The sequence below is a fragment of the Pogonomyrmex barbatus genome, unplaced genomic scaffold, assembly GCF_055798465.1.
Source record: "Pogonomyrmex barbatus isolate J1 unplaced genomic scaffold, ASM5579846v1 scaffold14, whole genome shotgun sequence".
NCBI lineage: Eukaryota > Metazoa > Arthropoda > Insecta > Hymenoptera > Formicidae > Pogonomyrmex > Pogonomyrmex barbatus.
In genome coordinates this window covers 3,237,917-3,265,046 of record NW_028297110.1, presented here as the reverse complement: position 1 = coordinate 3,265,046, position 27,130 = coordinate 3,237,917, and the positions used below count along the sequence as shown (strand labels likewise).

At 36.1% G+C, this 27,130-nt stretch overlaps 1 protein-coding gene and 1 long non-coding RNA gene across 4 annotated transcripts in view; one reads left to right on the top strand and one right to left on the bottom strand.

Moving 5' to 3' along the window:
- The window catches only part of LOC105433511 (uncharacterized), a 126,615-nt gene that overhangs the window by 88,257 nt on the left and 11,228 nt on the right, over positions 1-27,130 (bottom strand). The gene's annotated exons all lie outside the window — the stretch shown is intronic.
- Positions 19,160-25,536, top strand: LOC148937374 (uncharacterized). The gene is made up of 2 exons (XR_016138432.1): positions 19,160-22,174; positions 25,407-25,536. It is a non-coding gene; the product is annotated as an uncharacterized LOC148937374 (long non-coding RNA).

Sequence of the window (27,130 nt, the reverse complement as noted above, 5' to 3'; positions counted from 1 at the left end):
CTGCCGTTCGGTAAACTACACGCGTCGTCGTTGTTCCATCCTGCACCGCGATTCGGAATTTACAGGCGCCCGGCTACGCCGTTATCATACGGGACCGGTCGATATTTCCGTCTCTATTCGAGATTCGACACTCGCCGGAAAGTGCCTCGGCGCTTTTCAATGGCGTCAAAGTCGTCCGCACGGCAGGCCGAGAGAGTTTCCGACTTCTGCTCGCGTTCCGGTGTTCCCGCGATTAAAATAGTCGGGTTTAAAGAGCCGGGGAAAAAGTCGGTCTATGCAAAAAGTTTCCGCGCCGGTTGAATTCTCCCTCCGTTCTCTCCGAATAACGCCTCGCGACGGAGCTTAGACTTTTAAAGTTAAAAAAAAAAAAAGGCAAAAGCTCGACGAAACTTACACGATTTAGGAAAGTTTTCGATTGATTAATAAATCAACATGATTCCAAGAAGGTAACACTCATCGTCAATCGCCAACGATAAACTGTCTGTGTTTGAGAAAGGAGTAATCAGCGAAACATAACGATTTGCGACAAGAAATGGATGTTATTATACGGCCGGGGTCATAAATATGTCGATAAGCGCACATTCAACCGGGCGAAATTATGACAACGCCGACGTTCATCGAGAAAAGAAATTTATTTTCGGCCAGACACGCGGCTCTACTTGTTTCGCCGCGTCGCATCTCGCCGAACGATCAACGTAGTTCAGCCGTTACAAAGTAATGAAGGACACCGAAAAGGGTAATGCACGACGGCGACGAACGATATAAATTCGATAGCAACGGTGTCGCTGGAAACGCGCCAACACGGACGTCCAAGTCTCTCCGGACTTCGAATCTGTGTCTGGCGCGCGTGAACGATCCCGTACAGTTTTCTCCATAAATAAACAAATAAATAATTAAATATTAAAAAGTGCATAAAGAGACGACAGCGAGGAAAGAGCAGAAGAGAATTATTGAACGAATCTACGACCGACCAATTAATTCACTTCAGTTATAAACGCCTACACCTATATAAAATAAATTTTACAAATTACGGATCTATCATGTGCTTGCATCAAACTGTTACATTTGCATACTGGTTGCTACTGATATCTAATTTAATTATTAGACGTATTAGTGGGTAATAATATTATATTTAAATGTGCCCGATGTAAAGCCGGATCCGGATTAAGCAAATAAGCGCGAATAAAAAACGAATAAGCATAAGCAGCTTGGGTGTCGTTTATCGGTTTCGTTAAAATTGCTTCGTCTCTGTTTGCATTCTCAAGAAAAGAGGGTTCAAGAAAGAGGATAAAATCAATGATACAGTATCACATTACGCTACATGTGATATTAGAATCTTTTGCATATATATTGTTATCATATTGTAGTAAAATCATGTATTTAGGAGCGCTACTTTATATCAGAACGTCTCATATATTTTTTTTATACAGAGTGTCGTATTAATTCCTTGTGCGACAAAACTTCGTTTGGGGATCGAGCGAGACGCATTTCATAAATAAAGCAGAGGATACCTCGCGATCGATCTAGACAGTGCTCGGGTCTTCTTTTGTTCGTGATAAGCGCGAACAGTGCTATCCGATAAATGAGAATACGGAACGCCAAACGCGCGACCCACTTAATCGACCGTCAGATCGGGACTGATCTAATTAAGATTAAGATACGCTTTTCGCTTTCGGATTACTTTTGTCCGGCGCGAGGGACTATTTTGAGGTGGCCTACTCTATCCAACTGGAACAACGACTTGCACGTAATAGAATATTGATGACCTCGCATTACGACGTTCGATATAACGGAGCAGAGAAGTAAAGAGAAGAAAAAAAACATATTTCTGCTGACACGAACGATGTTGTCCGAGTCTTCGACGACTTCGATTACATATCGCGTCGAAGGTCGTCAATATTCGATAAGAACCAAGTAGCTGGGTCTTGAAGCGTACAAACTTCGTTATTCCATAACCTTTCAGAAAATATACTTCATTTTTCATATTTTATGTAATATCGTGCAAAGACTAATAATAAAATGTTTGAAATGTATAAAATATTTTCTACCTTTATATTAAATGCTCGGAGAATGTATAGAATTATTTTAATAATAAAAGCTTATCAAAATTAAATATCGAAAAAACATGTGTGAATTTAATTACCTAATCAATATAAAAATTTTCGCTCGCATTAAAATTCCATCTTTTCCAATTTTTGGAGTGTGTCGTGAAAGTCATTAAAATTAACCTTTCAGCTTGAATTGTTCTACGACAATAAATTCTGCTATATTAGGATTATCCCGCGGCTTATTGGTAGAATACAACGGTGACGGCTGCAAAATCTGTTATAAGCGAGCTACGTGATGTGTTAAGAGCCCATCTTGCGCTTGCAATAATAATTTTACAGCTCTCGGCTCTTGCTGCAGCGGCAATGGCGCGCAAAGTGTTCGCCTGAGAAATGCGACGTGCCGCGCGCGTGGAGTTCTGAATTTTTCAAATCAATCTTCCTCGCCTCGATGGCGCCGCGAGGCGTCCCGCGGCGAGCCGGAACGCGCTCAAAACGGGACTAGCCTCAAAGAATGACTTGTTCCCTCCGCAAAAATAACTGGTGAAATGAGAAAGTAAACAAACTGTCGCGCACACATATAATTTTGGCATAGCGCCGTTTCCAAAAGTCTCTCTCTCTCTCTCTCTCTCTCGCTCTCTCTCTCTCCCTCCCCCCTCTCACTCGGATTGATAAATCTCATCCCAAGGTACATCCTCAAAATATGACAAGAGAGACAGAGAATGAAAAATTTTAATCCGTCAAAAACGTGATCCCAAAAAGATAAAATAATTCGGATAATTTTTTTTAACGGCAAATGTATCTTTCCTAATTAACCGTTATAATTAATATCATACATCTCTTTGTTTAAAAAAATATGCAACAAAGAAGAAAATTATATGTATATGTATAGACCTCATCATATTTACTTATCTTACATCGAATCGATAAAGCTACTCATCGCAGATCCTTTTTTGTATTCCCTATCGCCATTCCGATTTAAGATGAAAGATCGCGTAGCCGGTCCACGTTCTGTTCCGACTGGTTCCGTGAGAAGCTTCAGGTTCCTACTCCCCATCGTCCACCTTTCTCTTCGCGCTCGTTTCCCTTCTCCGCCTCCTTCCTGCCCGCCACTTCCGACGACGAGCTGGTCTTACTCCCCGGCTTCGTTCGCGCATACGAACAAATGTCTCTCTCGCCGATACGAGCGCGGAGGCTCGCCGTAGACAGGTGGTTTCTCGGCCGACACGCCGCAACGTCGTCGCAACGACAGAAGTTTAAGGAAATGTGAACGGCGTCGCCATGTTTACGGCAGTTCGGTGACCTTCGGCTAGTCGGACGATCGTTTGCCATGAATCGCCCCGTGCATATGCTCTCCTATACGTTCTCTCCTTCGTGCACGCCGCTGTCTCCCGCTGCGTGAAGGCGCAGCCACGAGTTCGCGCGGCGCACAATAGCCCCGGCGGCAGTAAGACTCGAGATTTTATGCCCAGCCGACTAAAGCGCAGTAGCCAGCCGGTAGCGGAATTGATAAGCGACGAAACGAACGACGGCGGTGGCGCGAATCCGAATCCCGAAGCGACGAGATAGGAAGGAGCAGTCGAAAGATTGATCCATCAATTATCTTGATTCACAGAAAATTGAACTTGGCAGTTGGAAGTTACCGGATTTTATCCCGAAGGACTAAAACTTATTTTTCCCGTTGATGTGAAAATTTGTTTAAAAATGTTTATCCCATTCTTATTTTTTGTGATATTTTATATTGTAATATTGACGACCTTCGCCGAGAATTAAATCAGAAGAGAATGATACCGCAAATCTTTTGTTTCTTTTATCAATAATAATGTCCTCGTGCTCGTTTTTTTCTATCTAAATCATGAACGATAAAATATCATAAACATGATCCCGACAATAACTGTTTCAAATATATCCTACGTTACAGAAGATCATCAAGATTTCCTAAATCTTCAATTCAACAAAAAGCTTTGAATTTCATGTTTCAATATTATGCAAATTACGAGATAGATAGATAGATAGAGAGAGAGAGAGAGAGAGAGAGAGAGAGAGAGAGAGAGAGAAAGAGAGAGGCTATAATTTAATGGCGCTATTATTAAAGCGACCTATGTCAATGTTTGTGTGAACTAGGTGATAAAGTTTCGCACTGCGATATGAACTTGAATGTAGAAGACACGTTCCAAACATCAAAACGATTTCTAACTTATCATTATATTCCAGTTTCATACAAAGAGAAAGATACTTCATACATAAATGTAATTACCTTATTAAGATAATAATCAATGTCAGTTAAACAGAGATCTCATTATTTTAATAAGAGATACTTTGGCAAATTCTTATTGTCATACTTTTATGTTTTATTTCCAGGCGGTCGCTTTTACAGTCGACAGTTCCAGCGTTATTAAATAGCAATGTCAACGACGGTAATAATAATCGTGATAATGATAACGGCAATTCCGAAGCGTCCCCATATGGATATATATTTGGAATTTTCACGAAAACGTTCAACGCTCCGCGCAGCAAACTGCTACAATTAGTTCGCGATTAAGGAAAATAAATTGTACATCAGTGTCACGCATCGCAAACAGCCGTGCACCGCCGATTAAAGATATCTTCGCATTATATGTACAGTAAGCGGTTGAAAGCGGAGGCAACTAAAAATAACGTATTTACGACAACCATTGATATCGCTCGCGCTCGCTGGCCTCCTTGATTCCTCGGAGACTTTCGTTCTCCTCGTCGCTTTAACTTTGAATTGTGTTTATATTTTAAATTTTCACTAACTGTGCCACATCCTATCCGTAAAAAAAATTTCTGTGGATCGTTTCTTTTTACAGAAATGTAAAGAGTTTAATTCAATTTATTTGAATTAATTTCCAAAGACTATCATAAATAAAATAAATTGAATGACTGTTTTCCATATTTATATCGAGTTATAAATCGTATAATTCATTATATATAAATTTTTTGTTGAATATAATTTTTTTTTATTAAATTAGCGCTAACATCACACAGGCAATAACTTATCAATAATTCGTTTATTATTGTTTAAAACTTAATTAATTAATGTCCATTCACGTAATATTAAATAATTCTTCGATTCTTTATGCGTATATTAAAGTTTCTTAAAAATAATCACGCCATGTTCAAATGTATGATAGAAAATATTCCAAATTATCATAAATGTCAATAGTAATTTAATAATATATTACAATGTATTGTTGATGGGAAATTACTGTAAATACCCTCGCATTATATGAAATCAATAGATAAATTTTTGCGCAATGATTCAGTCCACGATAATAAACCATCAATAAACCTCCTTTCTTTTTATGAAGATAATTTGTCCAAATTATAAGCTGATACGTAGGTAGCATCTGTCGAAATAAACATTTCACCGATTCTGTTACGTAACAAAATACATTTGTGTAATTCCCTCGAAATTCCCGCTGAAATATTTTTTGCGATCGAGTAACTTGTACCTACATCTTCTCTTGTTATCAATATTGATAATAAAAAATTGCAATTGCAAAGTCGCTTTTTACTTGAAGATAAAAATATTTATGATTGTTATCGTTCGCTTGAGATAGATTACAGTCATTTCACTCAATTGCATAATTTGATGTAATTTTTTTTCTTTAATTGCGAGAAAGAATAATTTATATCAGATGCGACTTTGATCTCTCGAATGTTGACGACACATTATCGCAAAAAAAATTTCCGAGCGAGGTTTTCAATTTCGATTGTTTATCAACGCCTAGAAAGATCTCGGAATGATTAACATAAAATTAATCTTATCGATTCCGTTAAAATATTAATTATTATAATGGAAAGTAATATTTTGAGAAAATACTTTTGCTGAAGGAATGAAGAGCGGAGACGCGACTTTCTCTCGAAAATTTTGTCCGATGCTGTCCTACTTGCATTTCGCTCCTACTTGCTATTTTGTTACGAAGATATATTAGTGGGTGTTAAATGCTAGAAATAAACTCTCTAACTACTCGGATATGTCCCAGCTCGCGTGTCTCACCTCTAAAATTAATATACGACCAAATCCACAAACTTTTAATTGCATTAAAACAAAATGACATTCTTTTCTTTAGCGATAATCAAGAATTTTTTAAATTACAAATCACTTAGCAAACGACTTTTTATCAATAGATTTTTATCAATAGATAAGATATCATATATTTACATATATATATTTTTTTATATCCTTTATCGGTAATGTAATTTCATTCATTAAATTAATGAAATGAGTTATTATATAATATAAATCTACACAAGCAAAAGCTTTACATTATATTACAAACTTAAAAATTTATTTTATTACTTCACAAATGTGTGCAATTTTCTTTTAACAATATCCTTTTTTATTCCTCATTTTAAACAAAGCAACCGCGTAATTGAAATTTAAATGAGCCTGCAATAATGGATTAAAAAATATTTCGCGGAATTACGCACAATTCCCGCACTCGTCCCGAGAATTTAATGCATCGAAATGAGAGACGCGCAGTTTTATCAGAAGATGATAAATTAAAGCAGATAAGTTCGCGCGCCCGGAGTTCTTCATTGTGTGTGTGTGTGTGTGTGTGTGGCGTGCGCGCGCGCGCGCACGCCACACACACACATATATACACATATGTACGATATATATGCCAAGTTGTGCGTTGTACCAGGAGAGTTATAATATTCCGAGAGATGATCGAAGAATATGTTACGCCAAGGCTCTGTAAGCCGGCGTGTCTCGGCGCAACTTGATGAAGTATAATTGGCGGCGTGATTGGTTTTCTAACCTTTCACTAATGTGAATGATTAGAGGATAGATAAGTGAAACGCGTCAGGCATTCGCAAGAGCGAGCGAACGCGCGGATCTTTGGCGAGAGAGAACGATTAAAACTTCGCTTGACGCGCGGGCGAGTACGTCTGTATTTCAGACCGAGTTAATATGTAAGGATCGATAGATAAGACATTGACTTTCGCTCTAACGCGAGAGACGAGCTATTGCCGTTTGATGAAGACGTCGGTGGAATTGGAGAACGGAATATTTTATTGCTCGCTTTATCGAAGTGTCAATCCGTTCCCCTCGATTAGACGAACGGCAAAGTGGAAATTGATTGTATTTACAAAAATTTTGATTGATTAAAAGCGAGCTGTCGTCGGTTATTTCAGAAAGATATTAATTGAAATGACTGATATCATGATGCTTTATATTAAAATAAATGACCAAGGTATTATTTCCAATATATAATGTATATGAAAATAAAATCTCAGGATAAAAAACAAAAAAGACTAATTAAATTCAAACATTTATATTAAAAATAAATTATTAATATAGTTAATTTATGAAAATGTCGGTCAAGCAGAATATAAAATATTAATTACTCAATAAAAATATATATTAAAAGAAAATTAGATATTAATTATAAAAACATGGAAATATTAATTCAATTGCAAATGTGATATTTTATGTGAGCCACTTAATAAAATGAAGTATTATGGTTAAAACATTATCTAGTATGTTGACTAAACATATTTATGAATATATTAATCAAAGTATAAAAAAATCTAATTTCTGAGATTAGAATTACAAAGAATCGGACCAATCCATAAAAATATCAAGCTGAATGAGACTTAGCTGGTATATAAAGTACATTCATAGTTAGTTTATGAAAGCATCAGAGATAATAATATCGCCTCGAAAGCGCAATGCAAAAAACCGTTTTACAGTTGTTACATAATTGCCGAGTATAGGTCCGCTAGCTCGCCGCAATTATTAAGAGACGATAATGAGCGTATCCGATAATAACCTACGTGCAGATAACTGAAATATTAGAAAACCGGTTATGTCAAATGTGAACTCGAAGAGAGATACGGTGATATTAAAATATAAATTATCTTAAGGGGCACGTTCTGTTTCCGGCGATTTTTCTCTCTCATTCTTCCCCCCCCCCCTCTCTCTCTCTCTCTCTCTCTCTCGTTCAACTGACCGCTAATTGGCAGTTTAAATAGGAATTTTCATGCGACGAACGGTAAATACACCCGCATACCACATGTTTTCCATATCCGGTGCGAACGTCACGACTCGCTGAATATTTTTAGATGTATTTCGTATTTCGCATAACTTGAACCAAATCGTACGAAAAGCATCTACAATTTCAATTTAAATTCCCGCGCGCTCATTACGCACTGGCGAGTATTAGGTTTGAAATTAATCAAACGGAAAATCCGATTAATCCCCCGGCCGCAATCCGACTTCAATTCGTCGCGGATCGCGAGTATTATGTGAGCCGCCAAATATGCCGAAATTTCCGTTGGAACGTTTCACGGCTGTTGAACGGATAACATTATTCTATTACTTACTTACACGTGAAAATGACACATCGCACTACGCGTATCGGTAACTGAGGCTAAACGTACACGTAACGCGTAATTTTTCAAAATTTTATAATAATATTTTAAGAAATACGTCAAACTCGATAAGATATCTTTTCTAACATTACCTCAGACTTATTGGAGGGCCATTCGACACACAACCAGTTTGCAAATGTTGAGAATTTTGTCGTCGTATTTCACCGGGCGTATTTTATACGCGGGTTATTCCATACACGGCGTATTTTATCGTGGCAGTAGATCAGCGCGTAAACGAAACGAAGAACCGTTCGTGAGCGCAGCGTCATCCGGCGGATTGGCGAATGTACGTGCGAAATGGTTGAAACCTGATTTATGACGCGATTCGTAACGATCTGCGCGACTTCGTGTGTCATTGTATAATTACAACGTCGAAGATTACGATGCACTTTTAATTCCGCCGACAAACTTTCATTTTGTGCCCGTTTATTCGAGCACTTGGAAAAATAGGACGAATGGAAGTGTAATAAATGCGCGTGTAACAAGAATGGAATAAAAAAAAATATATATATATAAATTGATATATATATAAAATTAAAAAGTTGTTAAAATAAAAATAAAAATTGCGTAAACATTAAATGATTAATAATCCAGCTAAATATTTTCCTATGAATTTTTATCCTTGAGCTTGTTGGGGTCTTATATTGAATAAAAAGTTTAAAATTTCAAAAATTAGAATTTCAATTATTTTAATTCAATGTAAGCTTTAATCAACGTAATGTAAAACAAGTACACCTGCAGCATTACTATGTAGTAATTAGCGAAATACGACCTTCTCGAGATGCGCGAATTAGCCATTTCCTTCGCAAAGCTCCTCACAAAGAATACAGAAAAGTATGTTCTTTCGAACGAATCCTATCCTCGGGGATACAATCACTCACTCTGATTGGATAAAAGCAAGGACGAACGACAGAGATTAAACGTGCTTCTCGTACACGTGTTACATAATCCGGCGAAGTCATATCATATAATTACGAGAATTTTCTATAATAATGAGAAATAAACAAGCGAAAATTTATTCCTCTTAAATCCAAAAGTAAATTAACTCTGAATTCAAAATATGAGATAGCTATTGATTTTATGAAATTTAATGTATTTTATTTAATGTAATTATCCAATGGTTTTATGATATTAAGTATCAATTCAAATTTAACGAAATCATCGTAAACATTAATAAGAGATATAAGAGAATAAATAAATTGATTATCTGTGAAATCCGACAAATCAACAAAATTAAAAAATATATTTTCATAAATGATATACAATAAATAATAATTAACATGATGAAATAAATCAAGGACTATTAAACAACACAGTTTATTCTATTCGTTTTCTTCGAATTATTTTTGGCCTTCCATTATACTTTCTATCATTTTTCAGTAATCAACAGCAATAATTGTATCAATATAAATACACCCTTGATTATCAAGAACAAACTTCCAACATGAAATAATGACTTAAGCTTGCACAAATAATCATACAAAGAAAAACCAGAAAAGATACGAAGGGCGCCGCATACCTTTCTTTCTTCGCACTCTCTTTCATTTCTCTCTTCTCTTTGTTTTCCTCCACTCTCTTCTTCTTTGTTTTCCTTTCCCTGAATTGATAACCGAACGTCGACTCATGCGGAACAATACACCTGTCAGTATCACTGATTGTCTACTGCTGCCATAGTTACCGTACTCATTATTTTTACATACGCACTAATAGTCCCAAGTGAATCAGACCAAACAATTAAAAAATGTACGTAATAAATCGTTAACTAAAAAACTAACAAGTACTCAAGTATCATTTAATCGAAACTAATACCAAGTGAAATAATATCTTACAAATAACCCTCACCCTCACTAATTTCATCCAATTTTTAGCAACATTTAAATTACGTTAAGAAGAGAATTTTAAAGACTCGAGATGGGGCAAGATATAAATTTTAGCCGGTAAACAATAAAACATGTGATTAGATCGCTTGCAAATTATAAAATCCGCTGAAATCCCCTTCGGTTCACGACGTCCTAACATTTAATAGAATTGTTTGCGAAACCGGTTAACGTTCTCGCGTGCAACGGTGCAGCAAGAAACGGCAAGGGGATCGCGCGTAAGGAGAACAGCATAGGATAATAATAATTCCGCATCCGCACGCGCGTTATAATCTCGGCGTGGTGCGGTCGCGGTCGCGGCGCGAACGCGCGCGATTTTACAAACGAACGAGCGCGACGACTTTCATTCGCGCCGCGAGTAAATATCAGATACGAGATGCTACGGCATGATAAGTCTCTCTTTTCGCGCCGTCTCGGCAAAATGTATCACTCATATCGCCGATTGGTTGCGCACGCCGCAAATCATGCGTTCTCCACCTGCGACTAAAACCTGCGGCCAACCTGTTCCGCCCTGCGTGATCCGCACCCGCATTCCTCCGGCCGGTGCGTTCTGCGAGATTTCGACATATCGAGCGTGCCCCCGGTGGTATCTCTGGTGTCGACGGTAATAATAGAATCGAATGCAATGCTGTGACGAAACGAATTCAAACTGGGATTATATTAAAAAAAAATATATATATATATATATATATATAAGTTGTAAGTGGTCTAAGAATATCGCGGAAGGACGAGCGGGTTAAGTCGTAGAAGACAAGTGCAAGTGTAATAATTAATAAAATTCCTTACTTGACTTAAACCTGAACAAAAATTCCCTGAGAATCCCTTAATTTCCAAGGTAACTTGTTCAAAAGTAAAATGTCTGAAAGTATCTTAAATGTATCTTATAATTAAATACATATTTATTGTGCAAAGATCTTAATGTGTTCTATAGATAAAAATTTATGAATCATAATATAAAATTAAAAATCACCAGAGTTTCAATAATTAAATTGGAAAAATTTTGAAAGAAAATGTAAGGACTGTAAAAAATAAATATTTTATATTGCATCAAATTTTCAAACTTTTTTCAAAAATTACAAATGAAAAATTATATAATGTATAACCGATATAATTCAACTTTTACTTTTATACAATTAAAATAAATATCTTCATTTAAAACTGCTTCTCATGAAATCGTTATATGAAATGCTGAATATTGGATTAATTGTAAAATCAATGTGCTCTATTTAGAGTGAATAGATTCATTGTTATGGTTAACAATTCAATTCAATATAAATTCTCTTATAATATAAAGATAAAATATTAGAAAAAGTAACTTCAAAAATATTCTCTAAAAATCCCTTGATTTTTCAAGGCTTAAATAAATTTCCTGAGAATTCCAGATTTTCCAGGATTTTAATAAATATTACCCTATTACCTTAACTTTAATTCGGAGGTACGTCATAAAAATATTTAAAATTCATTAAATAGAGGAAAGCGATTAAAAGTTTAAACATTTTATTATCTACTCAAAAACTAGTAATATTAATCGAAATTGATACACAATACCGCTAAATATAGAATCAATTGTTTATAGCGTACGTTCGAATCGTTTAATTAGATACATAATAAAATTTATAAAATTAATTAAAAATACAATTGCGCGTAAATACGTAATAAGTACCTTCTGTTAAAAATAGTAGCGAATAAGTACTGATTCGAGCTTCATCATTAATCTCTCCCTTTTCGCTCTCCTCTGTATTATTCTTCTCTCTGTACATAGAGCGAGTGTAACGAGGTTCGAGTGCTACTTTTCAGGAAACTTTGGTCCTGATGAATTCTCGGGGGTACTCATTCGTACAATTTCGCGGCTGAATAACCCAGCTTCTAACCGTTATGACTCTCGATATGTGATTGTATCGGGTATTCCGCAAATCGCATCAAATGAAATACGACGAAACTTGGATAACGAATTGACTCGAAACTCGATCTCGCGCTGCCCTAGTCGAGACCTAGTACATAAATCACGTAAGATGCAAGCTCTCGTGTGCCAGCCGAAGAGATACATAGTAGCGCGCCAATGCGTTCGCTATTACGATTCCTACATTTATCGTCAACAGGTCAGACCGGCTCTGGAGAAACGCGTCGGTTTCCTCCGAGTGGCGGCAAGAGACGAAGTTTTAGGGGAAGAGAGGGAAAGAGACGGCGGACGCACGCATCAATGTTGCGTCGAGCGAAGTAAGACGGTGTCGAGTGTTATGTTTCGCGGCGAGAAAATATCCGCGACATTTAAATACATCGCAGCTTGCAATACTTAGTATTAACGCTTGATTACTTGCGAGAACTACGTACGAACTGCGTATATGCATATCAGAAATTACGGTCAATAATTATTTTGCGCGCACGTGTCAAAAGAAGTATCCCTCTCCCCTGTACATTTTCTGCCTCCCTCGCTCCGGATCAGTATTTTAATAACGGTAATTATAGACACAGTGAATATTAGACAATGAATTAAATTGTGCAAAGATGCGATTAACTTGTATATTTATCAAAATTGAGACTTTCTTTTTTCTCAATATATCAAATTTTTCATTGCTAAGAGGTTAGGTTTTGTTTTGTTGTAGAAATCTCTTTCAGATATATTCCTTTATAGATATTATCAATAAAAATTTGACCGTATTTATTGAAATTAAATAATTTCATTATTTCATTATTTTATATCCAATTTTTCATTGCTAAAAGTTTTTCTTGTTTTATCGTCTTAGAAATATTTCTTTCAATTAATCGAAATATTATTTGTCTCTCAATCATTTACAGGCATCCGAGTCAATCGGCCGATTATTCTGATTACGAAGAGAGAATGTGGGATAACGAACACGTTTGAAGCGTTCGTCATCGCAAGATAAGACGGACACGTCCCGCTGGCGATTCGATTGTCTCGTCACGTGAAATCTATCTGCGCAGCAAAGTAAGTGATGAGAGGAATGTTTTTCTAGTCCGACACCAAACAGCTATAAGTGCTACTATTTTTATGATTAGCGCGAAAGTCACGTGCCAAGACCGAAAAAAAAGAAAGACCCTGCTCATACGTTATCTCTGACGCATTCGGAGCGGTTGCATTGCTCATGCAAATGATATATTTATAGGCACGTGTGATCTTTTCTTTTGTAATTCATTAGACAAAAAGTAAATCGATCGAACCAATCGCGTGTGCGCAAATGCGATCGCGCATGATTAATGATCGGTAAAAAAATTATGCATAGATATAACTTTATTAGGTCACTCCTTTTCAGAGAGCAGAAAATTTATAAGAGCTAGTATCAAAATACATTGTGGGTAAGATGTGAGATAAGATCAAATTATATTGACATTACCATTTTTATAAATTCATATCGATTTTTCCAAAATTTGGCAAGTTAATTCTGACAAATTTTTTCAAGAGTAAAAATAAAATCTTAGATTAAATTCTTAAAATAAATTTGTATTTCAATTCTATCTGGACAACCGATGATTTATGATCTGTTTATATTACATTTCTTAAGTATCGAATAACTGTGCTATCAATCATTAATCAATTGATTAGTTTTTTTTTTGGTTTATCACTTCTAGATTAAACTTCTGTTTGGACAGCATATGAAATTAATAATAATAGATATTACTATATTACCGAGACGCAAAATTTCTATTTCATTGGATTATTTGCATGAACATTTTGGTACAAAATGGCAAAGAAAATAATGACACAAAGTTTTCCTAATTGTCGGAACAGTGTGAACTATTTTTCAATGTCATGCGTCCCGTTAATGAACTACCACGAGCGAGTTACGCTTATTATACAACAATAAGAACAACAATAAGGTTACCCACATTATGCCACTTTCTCTCGGGCGACGACGACAGGCGCCAGTAATGCATGGCCGATGCGCATAAATCCTTTCGACCCATTTCTGATTGAGTTTCGCCGTTCACCGTGATAAAAAATATATGCACACAGTAAAAACAATAGTAATTCACCACGCGTATCAATTATCAGAATTATACAGTTTCAAAAGTTAACAAAAAAAACGTTATATCGAAAGCAAAATGTAATTTACTTACCCAGTTCTTTTTCAGTTATTTAAAACAAAGAAAAAAGCAGAAAACATTGCTTCAACAAAATAAATATATTTCATTTACTTACTTCTTAACTTTCTTGAACAAAAATATTTCATATTTTATAGAAAATTTAATAAAATTTATTTTTATGATAATTATTATTGTGAATCATTATATAGTAAACTATTGTTCGTTATTAGAAATACAATATTATTATTTGTTGCATCAGCATGATACAGAATTATCATTGCTTTTCCTCATAAACAGTTGGCACTTTAAATCGGACATCATCTTGATAAAAAAAGAATATGATCAGTAATCTCTCAAAATAGAAGACGATTTATAGACGTTCATTTCAAGCGTTTACTATTTTTTCCAAAGTCTTTTATCTATTTCAATGACAATTTTTTGGTCACTTTAAAATACAGGATTTTTTTAATTAAAATATCGAGCATTAATAGTTAAATAGAGAAATTCAAAAGCATTTAATAATTCACAAACAACATAATTTGTCACTAATATTAAAAATATAGTTACTTTTAATGAAATATCAACATAAAATAAATTCAACAGTACTCGAAAGGTTATATTTTATCACGCTCAAACTTCTTAATATTGATTTCTCCTATATTGTATGTGTGAGATTTAAAGATAAATATATCAGATAGTTATGTGTGTAGTTATATATGTATTAAATACGGCCAAAATTAACGAGTTAGCGGATATGATTAATGAGTGCGGCTTATTCTTGGCGTTTTGATATTTAACTACCGTGCGAATGCGTCAACACTTGCCGCGTTTTGCGCAAATGTTAATGAAATTATTACTACGGCGTACGCACTTTATTTCTCCAAGTGGACTGCTATAAGAAGTTTTAATTAATTTACACAAAATATAAGTGTAAAATGAAGATGAATAAGACCGTTCCAATGTCTAAAAATTAAGTATTATAATTTAAGTCTTTATCAATCATTTTTGTATGATAAAACTAATGTTGCCAAAACCAAACGCACGATGAGAAATTATTAATTATAAATTAATTTTTTGAATCGACGAAAGGAGAAAAAAATATTACACTATTTTTCACGCTGTCGCGCTCTTATGCATCCTTTTAAATTATACCATAAAATAACTTACGTCGAAATTATAATACTCGTATTATTACACCAAGAGTTATACGACTGTTATTTCGATCAAAACAGGTTTCAATTCGTATTCAATTCGGTTCTCTTTCCCTCTCCTTTTCTCCCTATTCGCGATAAAAGGAAAGCCGTTACAATGGAAACGCCATATGTGAAAAATAAAAGCTGTGGATTTTTTCGCGATGAAAATTCAATCTTTCGAGATTACGCCGCTTTCACGCTTGAAGAGAGCAATATGAAATTTTACGGCCGCAATTCGCTCGTGACAAAACTGTAACTCATGCATTCCGGAATTCCGCGCCGCGGTTGACTCACGACGATGCGCGGCTAATCCGGTGACCGGTCGTTAAAATTAACTAATTGTAGGTCGGAACAGCGCGCGAAGCACAAATATATTCTCCGAGCTCTCTGTTTTAGATCGACGAGAAAGAAACTCGGACGAGTGCGTCAAACGGGAATAATTATTTACTCGTTTTTGTCACGACAATTACAACTTCCATCAATAATGCAAATGCGCTCTAATCACGTATATAACTTTAAGACGCAGTCTGACTGCAGACTGGAACAATTTTAGTCATTAGATTTATTTTAATCATTTATCTCTCACACTGTTTTTCATCCACGGCTTTTAATTAATTAATTCCAAATCAATCTTCAATAAAACTTATAAACTTCGAAGCACTTCGATATTTTTTTAAATCTTAAAAATTAAGTAATTAACTGTCTACATAACAAGTGTATCTTCCATTCGACATTTTTCAATTATATTTATTAGTAAACCTGATATAAAAATATAAGAATACCATAAAAGTACTATAAAAATATTTAATCTTGGAAATCAATCCATAACATTTTACCTCATATTCCGTCAGCCAAGCGCTACAAAATCCCACATGAAATATCTGTTTTTATTATGTTTTCCTTATCTAATCTCATCTTAATCTATATCACATTAGAAATCTCTGAAAATATACTTTTCCGTTATTATACATCTCAATACAAAGACTTATTAACGTTTCATTATTTATCGCACGTATTCGCGGCTTAAAAAGCCGCAATTATCGCCCAATAAGAATTCGGTTGTGAAATTTAGAATCGAGATAACGCAGCCAAACAAAATAGATACGGGTACACCGCCGGTGTACGGATCTTTTGCTCCAAGATCTATCCCACTTTCGCGCGAAGAACCCGCCGTTCCCCGAGAGGCTAACTATAGAAATCCGACTGGACTAGCGCGCCGGGACTGCACACGGCGAGATTAATGTGATTACCCGTTCAGGTAACAGTGACACGGTGTGAATTGCCCTTGGGTGCCTGTCTCCCCCGACGCGGCCTCGGCAACGCTGCAATTCCGTGTCGCATTCGCGACGATAACGCATCGCGAGCGCGATTTGAGAATTTTCCGCGTGGAAAGGAACTCGCGTTACCTCGCGCGTGACTTTACCGCGTAATTTTTGCATACCTCGGCTCAATTACAATAAACCGCCGCGCTACGGCGAGTGTCGGCGAGTGGCAATCGCAAAAATTGTTTTCGTGCGATTGCGATCACGAAAACGCTCGATCGATGGAATCGCTTATCGCGAGTTGAAACCTAATCGGTATCGGGAGACGGGACAGTTGTTATTTTTTTGTAATGTTAGTATAATCAAAAATTGACATAACAGAGAAGTACTACAAAATATATAACAAAGAATAACCAACATTAATCAGCATTAGTCTAAAATAATTTAAAATAATTTTGTTAATTCAATGACATTATTAACGAAACAAAAATCTTGATTATTGAAACAAGAGCATGACATATTTGTTTCATTAATAATGTTATCGTATTAACAAAATTATTTCCAATTAGACTAATGTTGTTGATTCAACAGCATTTTTTTCTCAGTGTGAAAATATTATGAACACTTAATGTTAAAAATATTTGAAAAAAAATTGAAGTTTTTTTTTAATTATAATTCGTAATTGTTAATTATATTCCCTAAAAATATATTATAATTTTGTCACGTATAAATTGTTTTTTACTTAAAAGTAAATAATATAAATGTTAATATTTTGAAATTATTATATGTGATGATTGTATAACATGCAATGTAAATATCCTTATTAAAAGTTCATTAATAATCTTTGAAACGTGCTTCTTAACGAAGCTTTACAAAAACTCAGATAGAAAATTATTTCGATAAACGTAACTTGATTATTATCGACACATTAAGATTTCTACACTTAATTAGATAGATACAAGAAAGAAAAGATTTAATCAAAGATAAAAATATTTTAAAAATAAATGATGGAAAACTTCAAAGATTCCTTTTATAAATCCAAGAGATAAATTAATTAAAATTTTAGCGATTGTAAGAAAACGACATCGCCTTAAAGGACGTTTTTACTAAAAATGACGTAACGTTAAACGAGAATACCAGAAATTTCTATAAGAGAGATGCTATAAACGTTTCACATTATTCTCAAAAATATATCTAAGAGAGATTACGACTAGATTAGATAAGAAAAACATAAAGGAGACAAATTTTTCACGTAGAATCATATAGCGCTTGGCTGACGAAATGTTACGACCGTAAAGGAAATCGCGAAAGTCGGAGTGAATAATAGCTGGCGAATAATCTCAAGTCTAAAAAGTAAATCCGTCGCGAATTTGCTTATCTGGCTCGGAAGTTCCGTCTCCGTGACGGGCATCTCCAATTGCAAACCATGCCAATCTCTCGCAACAAAATTCTTATTCTTATTCAGGGACTAGATAATGATATCTCAACGGGTGATATCTCTACAGAATGGCGATGGAAACACATCTATATTCTCCTAAAAAAAAAAATCTAAAAAATTCAATGGCAATTTCTTCTCAAATTAATTCACCCTTAAGAATTCTGTCACGTATATCCTCTCGAAACCTTTGGTAGTTAATCAAGATTAATTAATAAGTCAAACGTTTCAATAATCGTAATACGTATTGATTGTAAAAAAATAAGTTTGTAAAAAAATAAGAGGAATACATGAATAGCAACACGGAATATTTTTTACGTATGTAAAAACGTGATTAAAAGGTAATAACAGCAGATAGAGCAGTTATATCTTGAGGCAATGGAAATAATAATTAGGTCGATAATCAACACGATCGATGACGTAGTAATGATGATCTCGTGCGATAGAAAAAAAAAAACGGAGATTCGGAAAACCGCAATTCAGATCTCGAGCACGCTATAATCTGTACACAATGCATCTCTTAACAAAATTACCGTAGCAGTACTGTAATTACCGTACGGTCATCATTGTTACGAATGTGCCTATTTTTAGAAAACAATGACAACAAAGTTAACATTTATAACTCGCGTCAAAAATTCATTCAAATATATTCAACGTTTATCTTCCGAAGTTATTAATTTATCCAAAAAAAAAAAAAAATCAAAAATGTAGCAAAAAAATTATACGTCCACGTTGTCTTATTGTCAAAGGGAAAGCAGAATAACTTGATTCTGTAAATACGAAATGGCAAAACAGCGCAATCAAAGGGAGAGGGAAGAATAAACGATTTTGCGCGAGCGATCGTAATCGCCGCAGCCCAGTCGTTATTCTTCGCCGCTTGGAAAAGTCATTTCTCTTATTGCCATTGTCGTTTCGCACCATTCGACTACTTTGACCCTCGACCTTCTGCATCCGTCGAGCATGCTTGTGTGTACGATGCATACAGATACGAGTGCATCATGCTCTTGCCCGAACTGGTTCCAAGTTCGCCGCAACAATCCGCTTTATCTACATGTCCGTAAGTTAATTCGCTCTCAACTTTGCCTCAACAAAATTTCGATTCGACAAATCGGTTACGAAGATTCGAAAGTTGAAAAATTACCCGGGTGTTCAAGAGTCGTGAAAAAAGAAAGAAAGAAAAAGAAAAAAAAGAAACTCGAGACTGAAAAAAGAGAGTGCGGTAATTTTTCCATGAGAACGATGACAAGAACTTATTGCATACATATATTAATCATGACACTTTTATTTGTCTCGATTGATTAATATCTTTCTTCGAACTTTTGTCTTTGAACCTGACGTAATTGTGCAAGAAACGTTGCGCGTGCACAATTCGCGGGTATGAAAGAAAAATTTATACAGATGGATGGCACTATCTAACCTTTGTTATGTCAATTGATATAAGAATCCGAAGGTTGATGACAGTGTTGCAAGGAAAATTATGTATGTCACATTTTCAAGTAAGGCCGTTCGAATTGTATGTTAATAACAGTTACAATACATTCATTGCTCGCTCAAGGTGAGAATAATAAAAAACTTTAACATATGATGACGTGTCGGTGTGTACATCGTCATGAAATGCATTGCCATGTGAAAACTTTTATTTCGAAACGATTGCATGTCACACGCATTGAAAAAGATAAAAAAAAAAAAATAACTCTTGCCAAATGTGATAACTTTACTAACGTATAGCGATAACTTCAAAATCGGGCTCGAGATCGCGTATTTTTCTACGATAAAAACAAGAAATAAAATATATCGCGAGATCTTTATATGTTCGGGAGTAATAAAATTTCCAACGGAATAAAAATACGTTTTCTTAATCTCAATCCATATGACGTAACTCTTTTGTTTTTTTTCCTGTTCACGGGTGGGTGTTGAAGGCGGCGGTCGAGCGACATTTCGGGGGAAAAAAAAAAAAAAAAAAAGAAGTCGATCGTTGATGGAATTGTGAACGCAAGGTGCACTTCCAAGCGCTCCCGTCGAATTTGAATCTCTCTCTCTCTCTCTCTCTCTCTCTCTCTCTCTCTCTCTCTCCCTTTCTCCGTCTCTTTTTTCTCTCGCGAGATAGCAGCAGACCGTCGCATTGGACGCGCGCATCGCGATGTGATGGTGATGTAACTTCTCCTTCTTTGTTCTGCCTTGCCAGCCAGCCACGTCGTGCGTGTTTGCAGACAGTTCGGCTATCTGGGCAGCTGAGAAACGGACGGACCGGATCTTTCCTCGAATCGTGCGAATCGACGCGTTCGGTATCGCAATTTCACGGCGCGCCGTAATTCTACCCTCCGAGAGAGCGAGCTGATAAAAGTCCCACAGCAGACCAGCAGTCGAGTAGCTGCGAATACAAGTATCCGTCGAATTAACATTTCTACGGTGCCGATTGCCATTCGTCAAGATCATTGAAAACGAGCACGGATTTTTTTCAGAAACCATTACAAAACCTTAACCCAGAGAGAGTCTTAAAATAATTAAGGGAAAAGAAATTTCAAATAAACGTTACTTCCTCAAATTTTATATATCTGAGAAAAAATAGAGAGATCTCTTTCCTTCTTTACAACGATTATTTTTTTTTTTTTAGTACTTTTAAATATATTGTTGTATACATGACAAAAATCAAAAGTTGTTTTAATATAAAATAAAATCTTAATGTCACTCTCAAAGATGATAAAAAATTTTTATTTTGAGAATTGGAAAGAAATTATGTAATTCTAATACGATAGCAGATTCGTATATAAAATTTACGAAGCAATCATCATGACGATATTTAATGAACGCGCGAACGCATCGAATTATCTCGCATGCTACTCGATATATTAACCGCTTCATACCGCTCCTTATCGTTCGTTATCGTTCGTACGAACCTAAGATAGTGTCATTTAGCCGGTAGGAATAACAGATAATCACGAAATTAAACTCGCAGTCTATTTAGATCAAGATTTGCTACGAAAGTCTTATGGTATTTGCGTTCGAAACCAGTTATTTTGCACATAGTTGATACGTAATGAATATTTATGGATATGTTATGCAAAATAAATTGGAAAAGTCCATATCAGATTATTAAGTTAATTGTGTTAATTGTATCACTATCAAACTTTCCATTTAAAAAACTCTCTATCCTTTTCCGATTCTATATTTCTCACGATGCGTAAAAGTATTCGGCGTTATGAAAATGCAGAAACTCGAGAATCGGAAATAGCAACGGAACAGGAAAGTTACCGAATCCCGCCTTAACGGTTAACGACAGCGGTGTAGCGATGGTTCACAATACGCCCATAAAATTTACAACGTTGTAAAATCGCGCGTGCCAATTCGACCACCAACGGCAAGCAACGGCAGCGACAGCCAGCACGAATGCAATAAAGATGATGTCCTCCCATAGAGAATATTTCCCGGCGTGCGCTGATATCCTAGTTTACGTCACGTTCCCTCCCGTCCACTGTCTGTCGTCCGTGAATACGACGGTCGTGCGCATTAACAAAAATCAATAACCAATAATTATGGTCGCCGTGGTGGCTGTTCCCCCTCCCCTCCTCCCTCCTTCCACCATCGTCATCGTCGTCGTCGTCGTACCGTCGTCACCGTCGTCTTTGACGCCTTTGTTTCGTTGTAATGATCGCACGTTCGTCTCCGAGATCGCGACGGCTAACGGCTTCTCCGCGACGCGTCAATCTCCCGAGGGCGCATTTTTGTGAGAAGCGAAATGCGGTCATGCAGACGTGGAACGAGGGAAAGAAAGCCAAGGCGACGCTATTTTTCCTGCACGGACGAACGAACGGATGGTGTACGGACGTGTATGGACGAAAGAAAGAAAGAAGGAAAGAACGGATGGACGGATGGATGGATGGACAGACGGATGGACGGACGGACCAACGCACGGGTGCGTAGAGCTCGCGAACGGCGGCCGGCCGGCTCGACGATAAAGCCTTGGCAACGTCGCAGCACGCACCGGAGAGAGGATCTATATCCCGACTCGGTGCGATGCGACGAGAGAGAGAGAGAGAGAGAGAGAGAGAGAGAGAGAGAGAGAGAGCGAGAGAGAGAGAGAGAGAGAGAGAGAGAGAGAGAGAGAGAGAGAGAGAGAGAGAACACGCTGTGGTGCGTTCGGCTTGGCTCGGCAACACTCGCAGCCACGCAACCATGTGACTCACAAACGCATTCTATTCGGACCGATTTCGTATCTTCCGTGCGGTCTGCCGCTAGCCGAGACACAATGGAACGGAAAGATAATTACGAATAGAGATATTTATTAAAATTTTGTGAATAACGCGGAAATTTTGTAATTTTGGCGAAAAGTGTTTAGCAAAGTTGAGCAAACGCATTTATCTATAGCAATTCATTGTCTCGTTGCGATATAACTCCAAATATAAATCGAAGAAATATTACAAAATAATAATATAACGTAATAAAGAATAATATAACGTAATGAGAATTTGCAGTCCAGTTTTTTACATAATTACGCAACACCGAATGCGAAATAATATCAAATAATTCCATGAATTAACCTTTGTTCTTTGTTCGAAAACGAGCGAATGACAAGATCTCCGTATTTTCTCCAGTCTTAAATAAAGTTTGACTCGATAGAATTTTTATTAGCAAAATAATCAATGCAAGATTTTAAGATGATACAAATAAAATTTTCAAGTTACACAAAAATCTCAGAATTGGATAAGAAATAAAGTGAGATATAAAGTGAATACTTTTGATACACCCCGTAACTTTCTGCTTTCGACGTGGGATGAGCTATTTAGTAGTCGCGATACTTAACATTATTGCTGACGGCGGAATCAGTTACACGGCGCCTACAGCGGCTAGCCAAGTTTCTATTTTGCTACATGTGGCTCGCACGCCGCGTGCAGCATGCGTCGACAGTGACGCATTGCGTACGCGATGTGCTACTTGCAGCCAGGGATAGCGAACGATAACACGACACCCGCTATTGAGATACCGGCACCATAATTTGTCGCACGGTCTATTTAGATATTATAACGAGAATTAATATTGTTTAATTAGCGTGTCGCTTAAGCGTTCAACCAGTTGATTTGCCACTTTCTTACTTCGCTCCTAAATATCGCGTCAAAAATTTATATTTAACAAATCATTAGACTTTTCTTTTCGTTTATCGATCGATACTCTAACACTCTGAAAAAAAAAAAAAAAGCGTCGTACATGAAGCATATGTGAAAAAACATATGTGACAATCCACCTATTCAGACTCGCCCTATTCACGCGAAGCGAAAAAAATCATCTCGTATCAAAGTTGTTTGATACAATATCAGGAAGTTGATTTTTTTTTTTTTATCAAAGTGAGTTGAGCCGCCGCAGCAGCAAGCGTCCGGTAACAAAACCGGTGGTAGAGCGTTCGGTCGGCGTGCAAAAGGCGGTCTCTCTCACAAACACGTGCGCTGAACGCAAAAATGCAGCTCCCGCGCGGGCTGCCATGCTGCTGCTGCTGCTGCTGCTGCTGCCGCTGCTGCCGCGGCTGCTGCATTCATTTGCAACGCACACCTCGTCAGTGCCATTCTCTTTCTCTTTCTCGCGCCTACCATCGCGCACCGGTGACTCAGTATGACGTTGAATTCAAACTTCTGCCGTGTGCGCATTCTGCTGCAGCCGAGCACCCATACATTCGCGCCTTTGACCGACCGGCGCGACTTGTTTCACGCGCGACCGAATGCAGCGAGCACGCGCGCTCGCGTTCCAGTTATGAAGAAATGCTACATACAAATATTCGACTAATGAGCGGATAAACGCTACATAGAGAGACACTGACCTACAATTTCCGCTATCTCACTCGAACGTTTGATGGGCTTGACAAGTGTTGTGAGCCTGTGATCATATCCGCGTGTTACTCGAATCTCATCTCAAAAACTCGCTGATCAAGAGAGATATTCAGAATGAAGTTTTACACTCTGAGACGCTATTGAGACTTTTTAAACAAAGTTGCCCTTTGATTAAAGTTTAAACTGAAGTTATTTAAATGGGAAATGATATGATTACTCGAGGCAGAAGTCTTTTAATAAACATTGAGTAAAGTATTGTGCATATTATCTATTATAGATTATTACATATTATATATTATAATAAATTAAATTTTTGCAGGATATTCTGTATTTTATATATATTACCTTAAAAACATGATTACAATTTTCCTTCGCTGCTTCGTATATTAAAATTAATCTAACATACATATTATTATTATTATATAATTATATTTAGGAATTATTTTTATTCAATTAAAGTTCAATTATCAATAAAGAGAAATGGACAAGCTACAAAAGATTAATGCATTTAAATAAAAATAATTAAAAATCATTTGCGTACTTTTTTAATTACAATAAACAATATAATAAAACATAACTACAACAATATAATAAAAATATTCTCTGTCTCTTATTTAAATACATTAAAAGATTTAATAGATTATTATATAGATTTTATAGATTTTATAGCTTTATTTTTATTTTTATACAATAACATATAATAAATATTTTACTTTTGCTCTCATCTCCAACCGACATGAATTTATTATAAAGAAATTTAAATATAATAAAAAATATAAATATTTCACTCAAATTTTATTTTATTCATTTTTCACTCAAACACAATGACAAAAATTTAGTCAATTATATTAGTTATTTCGTACTACAAATATCGAAATAGTATTATTATTATTAAATTTGTAAAAATCGAAAAAAAAACTGATTGATATCTTTGCAGATTTAGAAACAATTTTTCTTTCGTTAAAAATATTTTTTATCGAAATTACTCTATAGAATTTTTTACTTCAATTTCCTTAATATAAATGTTTGAGAATTTATACCACAAACTTATTCAACAAAGCAACTCACGAAATAATATATCAAAATAGCGAGTTCTGTTTTGTGAGTTTGATATATGCGCGAGTATCTACATGCATTCACGCATGCATAATAAATCAATGGATGACTATATGAGTAAATATTAGCATTAATCTATCCTAGCCTCTCCATTTTAAGGCAATGGATCTAAACGATTTATAATATTCTAATGCTATTAATCTGCATTTTTAATTACATATCCATTTTATGTTTATAAATATATAAATATTATACATTTTTGAAATTTCACAGATCGCTTCGTATAGAAAAATTTTGCACTCACCGACACGATGCGCAGCAGCGGAGTTACAGCTACAATAATCTGTAAAAAACGAATATATTCACATTACAACGACATTCAAGATAAATAAAAAAATAATAATACGCATTAATTATTTCTGTGCCTTTTAGATATTAAATAATCGTACAATTATGAAAAAATATTTTTTTAATAAAATTATTTTAATAAAAAAATTTTAATGTAAAAACGAAAAAAAATTTCTTTAATTTTTATATGAATATTTCATATAATTGTAAATCTTGACGAATATCTTTAAAATATTATATTTTTTTCAAAATATTAAGATTTATAAAATAATTATTTAAATTATGTACAAGTTCAATTAAAAATAATTATATCCTCCAATATGTAATAATAATAATATATATGATATTGTCTTTCTTATATAAATAATCATTTTATACATCCATTAATTTAAATTTCTCAATGCATCTTCGATAATACGTTAATAATACTATCATATTTTACTAAATATTCTCAACGAGAACACTTATCAAAATAACCAAAAATATAATATGTATCATATTAGGCAAAACGATGGCGAACAAGAATGCATCGCGGGACCGCCGCGGGGAAGAAAACGGTTAATAATAATGCGGAAACAACAACAGAGAAATGAGAATAAATAAAAAAAAAAAAGATTACTCACCCCACGGTTGCTCCGCCGATGCTCGATGCCACCCGGGCCTCCTCCTCCTCTCCTTCCATTCTTTGTCGGTTCGTCGTGGCACTCGCACAACACTCACTCGCGCGGAACAAGGTTAATTATGTTCGCGCGCGCGCGCGCGCGTCACTCGCGATAACACAACGATCGCGCGACGTTTCGCACTCTCGACGTTAACCGCGTCGCGGCGCGCGCTTTATTACACCGCGACGACGAATAAGCGCTGGAGAGAGCGCGATTTGTGTCCGGGACGCCTACGAGCCGCGCTCGATAGCCGCGACGACGTCTCATGGCAAATTAACGCGAATCCGAAATGGCGGAGAGCACGTGCGAGCGGGGACAATGTTGCCTCGGAAATAACTTTACTCTCCCACGTCCCGCAATATTTATATCCGATTAAGATTTAAGTTTACAATGCTAAAAATCGATTCGAGATCTTAAAATCGATCGTATTGATCTATTGGTCGAATTAGCAAATCTGACCAATCGCAAGGGTCCTATTCTTGAAAAATACGGTATAGTATACTCTAAGATTTCCGTATATACGATATGTTTCAAGAATAGGACGATCGTTCAATTTTTCTTCCATCCGAGATCTCCGATCGATTTCTGATATCGTGAACCTGAGATTTCACGCATTCTCAAATAATTTAACTCAGTCACTCAGTGATTTAACATGAATGTTTAGGTTAAGAAAATTTGCGGACCGGCAAGTTTCGGAGAATCATCGCTGCTTCGCCCGACCGTTCATTGTGATGTTACAGATCTCGATCAAACAAACCTTGCACGAAATACGCGTTTACAAGCGCCAAATTCGCGTCACACGATTGATAGATACTCAAATAATGTGCTGTAATTTGCGTACCGTACTCACTAATTAAGCGCGTCATGCTCGGTCCGGAGTCCACCCGTTCCGCAACGACATTCGATAATGGCTGTAAGAAACTCGCGGCAACTTCATACTTGACTTCGATCCCGCGTGATTCAAGTATCATTACGCAATGGATCGCT